The sequence below is a fragment of the Rhinopithecus roxellana genome, chromosome 5 (genome assembly GCF_007565055.1).
Source record: "Rhinopithecus roxellana isolate Shanxi Qingling chromosome 5, ASM756505v1, whole genome shotgun sequence".
Lineage (NCBI taxonomy): Eukaryota > Metazoa > Chordata > Mammalia > Primates > Cercopithecidae > Rhinopithecus > Rhinopithecus roxellana.
In genome coordinates this window covers 155,428,481-155,434,480 of record NC_044553.1, presented here as the reverse complement: position 1 = coordinate 155,434,480, position 6,000 = coordinate 155,428,481, and positions in this window count along the sequence as shown.

Genomic DNA, 6,000 nt, shown 5'->3' with positions numbered 1-6,000 from the left:
ATCAAAGCCTTAGATGTAGAACATAAAACTATAGAACTTTTAGGGAAAATTGAAAAATCTTCAGAATCTAGGGCCAGGCCAAGTTCTTAGACCAGACACCAAAAGCATAATCCCAAAAAGGCAAAGCTGATGAACTGGATGGTGCTCTTAACTATGGTCTTCAAAATTCAGCCTTCTGGGCAACAGATAGGACCTTCTCTAGGGAAATAGACCAGTCCGAGAGAAAAGACCTTAAGGGAATCATATGGCAGCACAAGAGGTGCCTCCTGTACTGTGTGCGGTGTCAAATCCTCACTCATTCCAGACCAAGTGACGTCAGCCAACTCTGCCCAGGCTTCTACCAGCTTCCTGAAGGACCTTCTCCTTTCCTCCTCTAGGGCTTGTATGCGATGCCTGCCAGGAACATTGCATTCCACAGGTGCAATTCAGGAGCATGGGAAAGTTAGCATCCAAAAGCAGGTTGTAAGACGCATTTCATGGGCTCCTTGGAAGGTCCTGCAGGATTTCAGTGGTTCGGCTGACTTAATGATGCCTCCCCATGCAGGCTCTCCCTTCTTACTCCTTTGTCCTTCACTTCTCCTCCCCAAGATCACATTCACAAATAAACTAACTGCACGTAAGCTTTGTCTCAGGCTCAGCTCTCTGAAGATCCCAGGTGAAAAGAGAAGTCCTTCTAAAAATGGCCCACCTGAGAAGTTAAAAAAAAAAAAAAAAAAGCTCCAAAGCCCCACCCCACCACATGTGCACACTCTTGCAACTCCCAATCACCTGTTTAATGGCTGACTCATATACAAACAGACAGCTAGAGGGTCCTCTTAAAAATCACACAGGAGGCAGAGGTTGCAGTGAGCTGAGATGGCACCACTGCACTCCAGCCTGGGCGACAGAGACTCCATCTCAAAAAAAATAAAAATAAAAATAAAATAAAATCACAGCAGGGCTGTTCCTGCTTTGTCTTCCATAGGAGAAGCCATCAAACTCATTTCTTAGAGAGTTTCTGACATGATTTTCAAAGCCAGTCTTATTTTTATTAAAGCCCAATTAGTTACATATACAATAGCATATTAATTTTACTGCATTATAATCTTAACATGGATACAATGACCTCTCTTGTCCTTTTCTATCAGCTTCTGGTATAGAATAAAAATCACCAGAGACCATCCAGCATTGCTGTTGCTTTGCTAAGACATGTGAAGCTTTCACCTAGTCAGTGAGGCCATACTTTCACTGACGTTGCCTCAGCCATCTAGCCAGAGACTGAAAAAGTAAACCTGGTTGAAAAATCCCATGTGAATGTGGGCTACTAAAATGGAAATGTAATTTTAGTAGAATTACCTCTACTCAGATTTTGTCTGCCACGTGGCTTTCAGTAAGGAAGATAGCATCATCAAAGACAAAGCTTGATCACAGTTCTGGGGGTGAGAGAGAAAGCTATCTGTGGAAGAACGGTCAAATAGAGGGAGATGGAAAGTATTTGACCCCTCTTGTGACTTTAAAAAATGTAAGATTAAATACAATGTCTAATAGCTCCTGATGGGGCGATAGAAAAAGCCATCATTTGGTGTCTTAACAAATCTGTAGATTTTTGAAACAGAAAAACTATTCTTTTCAAAATAGGACTATTGGTAAAATGGGGCAGGGTGGGGGTGGGAAGCTGTTTCAGTTGCACTCGACTGAGTAAAGGTGACAGGATGTGTTTGCCCACTAGTTTCTCTCCATGTCTTCATTCCCAGGGTACTGACGATTCAGAGATGAATGTATACTGAATGCACCCTGTACCAGTCTAATTTCTTTTGACAGCCTGCATTACAAATTATAAAAATTTTTTAAATTAATTATCTTTGAAAATGGAAAACTGAACTAACATTCCAATTTGGAGGAAGGGGGACTCAATGTAGAAATTAAAATCATGGTAAACTAATTTGCCAAGGGTGGGGGAGTGTTAGAAATGGTCTTCTGACTTTAACCATAACAACAACAAGGACTATCAATTAGGCAAAGAGTGCTCTGAGCCTATGTGCTGGCTCCACTACAATTTTTTTTTTTTAAATGTCTGGCAGCATGTTTTACAAACTAAACCCAGCGAGACTACAATTCTACCAGAAGGTGCCTCAGATGGTTCTGCTAATAATTTTGATAAGCTAAAATGGAGAAAAACATCATTTCAATTATTCACTTTTCAAAAACCATCAATTTTAAGTTACAATATTAAATGTCTCTTTCTTCCTCTCTTCATTGCCATCAACCAAATGAAACCAAACCCGGGAAAAACCCTCACCAAAAGTTAAAGGGGGTAGGTAGTGACGTTTATGAATATGTTAGCATGCTAAAAATCCTGTCATTAATTTCTTGCCATTCAGAACTTGTGTCCAGTTTACGTGTAACTTTGTTCGAGGAGAGTAAGTTCCTTTAGAGAACTCAGGGGAAGCCAGCATTGCTACTGCCGCGAAGATGTAAGTGCAAACCACCATATATTGGCTTTTGTTTTAATAGCCTTTTAACCAACTTTGTTAATGGACTGAATGTAATTTAGATATGGAACTTGGCTAAAACGTAGCTTCAATTGGCTATTAAAATTTAAGAGCCAACTAAGATAGCTAATTACAAAAAAGCTCCAGTGATAATGCTAAGCAGAATTAGTAATAGCAAATGACAGTCTGTCTAGTCTTATTCCCATAGGGAAAGAAACTCTTAACTGAGAAGTCAACCAGACAATGTGCAGCAAACCTAATTGCATTCCTGGTATTATGGCATACGAATCTGGCAGCTCCCTGGGACAAAACAGGGAATAAAATCTGCCGAACTCGAGGCAGAAAGCGACTGACCCTCTTTTACATGCCAGTTAGAGAAGATTCCAGGAAATGTTATTTCTATTCAGAGTTGATGAGTAAATGCTCTTTTACTAAGGAACATTTCTGTAAAACCCTAGTGAGGACTGAGCAGTAAGGAAACAGACCTTCCAAAAAACACAGTTTCAAAGAAATAGATCCGTCACCTATGCAGAATTAGACTTTTCCTTTAGATATTTAGGTCTTTAAAAAGGCAACAATAAATATGCGACTGCTAAAAAGTTGAGTTTAGAGGAGAAAAATGTTCTGCTTTTTGCTTCATTACAGATACCTTCATTATGGCATCAGCTGAAGTGCAGACTGGCTCTCCTGTGAAGATTTATCATGTGTGGTGGCCACTTTGAATTGGAGGTACTGTAGTCTTTAACATTCCCTAGTCAAGTGTCTCCCTGCTGTGCCTGTAAATGTCAGTCCAGTTTTTTCACGGCTGTGCGCACAGATTAGAAACAGCAGGAGAGCTTGGGAGTATGACTACAATACCAGTAAGGACACTTGTCTTCGTGGTACTGCTCAAGTGATTCTTGGAATGCAGGACCCTGCTGTTTTCTAATATTTACACACAACTGGAGTCATCAAGAGCAGTAAATGCAGTCTAAAGGAAGCTTGCTTCTTTGTGTTAGGGACTTTACATTCAAATAGGGATATCAACAATAACATCAAAAAAATTTTTTTTTAACTTTCGTATTTCCCCTCAATTTTGTTGCTACAAGACCAACCAGGTATTATCATGACTGTTCACTTAGCTTGACCCTCCCTTCCAAACACTTTCTGTGTGCATCACACAGTTCACTGGGAACAGCAGGTGTTTTAGATTCTTGACCTCAAATTGTGTTTTTGCAGGCTATGGTTTCTCTGACCTCTACAGGAACAGACAGGGCCTTGGAAACCATTCTGATGTCATTTCAACCACCTTTGCTTTCTGAACACTTTGCAGGACATATCAAAGACTTATTTTGGAGCTGCAGCACCTGGAATACAGACGGCTTCTCTTTCAAAAGTCTAGTTAGAAACAAAAAAAGGAAAAAACCCCATTGCAACTGTATGCATATCTTAAGAAATGTCTAAATAACCCTACTTAAAATTATGAATGCTAGGACACACTGTATTAAAAAAAAAAAAATGGCAAAAACTGCAACTACTTTTGCACCAACCTAATACTTTGCCATAACTGCTTAATTATCTGTCAAGGATTTCTGGACTAGAAACTTGGGGTGGGGAGGTACACAGGGACTAAATCATATACTTCTGCAATTACAATGTCAAGCAGATTGGAATGTACCTATTACTTCTTCAGTTAAACTGACTCACATGTTTGCACCAAAATGTTCTATAATAGTTAATTAAATAAATGAAGACGTGAGAACAAAGTTAGGAAGTCTGTGTTGGGGCGGGGGAAGGAGTAGGGAAGAACTAAAATATCCACATCAAAGGTCTTCCTAAGAAACTTGAAGGCACATTTCTCAACCTAGATAAGTTCAAGAAATGTGCTCTTTTCTCTCTTCACCAGGCAATCTAATAGAATCACTTCCCAATTTTAACTTTCCCTGCAATGTACTGTCTAGAACTTTCCAGTCTTCAGGTTTAGCAGACCCTTCAGTGGCTCTACTTTAAGTACTAATACATATTGGTCTCTTATGGGGAAAGTCTACAAAAATGTGCAGGGACCCTTCTCACATCTGAGAATTTTACCAAGGACCACCACCATGAACTTCTGAACTATGATTTTTGTGTCAAGGCCAGAGAGAATATTGAATACAGCAATTTTTCCATTTTTAAAGAAACTGTTGTCCAGGTATTATACAGTGCTCATTTTAAATAACTGTGATGGGTTTTCACTGGTTTCTATAGGATATCAGAAGCAGAAAACCAACACACAGGAAAGTGGAAACAGCATTCAGACGACTGTTCCACCCTCTCCCCAAACTCTGGATTCACTCCTCCCTGCTGCATCCCAGGCACAAAGATTACATTATCATCTCCACTCACATGGCTGCCATCTCAGAACAACATTCTAACATTGGACTTCACTTAGTGTAAGAACACGGTTTTTTGAAGATCATCTGCAGTGGTTTACAAATGAAACTGAATTTTCTCAATGCAGAAGTTTTGCAGAGAACTTCATGACAAGCCAAACTACAAAAATTCAAGAATGCTATTCATAAGTTGCAAAATGCTATGCCATCATAAACTCACCATTGCATGTACAAACGCATCCTCAATACAGTGGAAATGGTAAGCATTTTATTTGTGTAACACACAAGTGATAAAAGTCGTCTAAGGCCGGGCGCAGTGGCTCAAGCCTGTAATCCCAGCACTTTGGGAGGCCGAGATGGGTGAATCACGAGGTCAGGAGATCGAGACCATCCTGGCTAACACGGTGAAACCCCATCTCTACTAAAAAATACAAAAAACTAGCCGGGCGAGGTGGCGGGCGCCTGTAGTCCCAGCTACTGGGGAGTCTGAGGCAGGAGAATGGCGTAAACCCGGGAGGTGGAGCTTGCAGTGAGCTGAGATGCGGCCACTGCACTCCAGCCTGGGGGACGGAGCGAGACTCCGTCTCAAAAAAAAAAAAAGAGTTGTCTAAACTATCTGGTCAGCAGTAGACTGCATACAATTACTAATATAGTGTATAAGGCTATCTGCATGTCAAGACCCTTTTATAATATTAATCCTTTAATGTGACTTGTACTTTATCCGTAGAATTTAATAAGTTAGAAGATTACAGAATAACCTGTGGAACTTTTAAAAAAACTAAAAAATTTTATCCATGCAACTGTTATAACTAAAAAATTAAGCAGGCAAGAAGTAGGACTAAGAATAACACAGCCAAAGGATAAGAGTTAGATTTCTGTAGTGGCGGTGGGATCATAAGTGAATTTTGATTTCTGTTAACGTGGTTTGGGCACTAAATTAGAATTAATAAGTAAAATGGCATTAATTAAGTCAGTGTGGTGCTGGCATAAGAACAGACAGATCAATGAAATCGAACATAGTCTAGAAACAAGAGCATGTAATCAAGCAAGCATCCCAAACCAGGGTGGAGGAAAGGTGGGGGAGATCATTTATTTAATAAATGGTACTGAAGTTACTGGCTAGTTGCTTAGGAAAAAAAATCCTTGTGATCCTCACCTCATGGCATACATTTACCAAA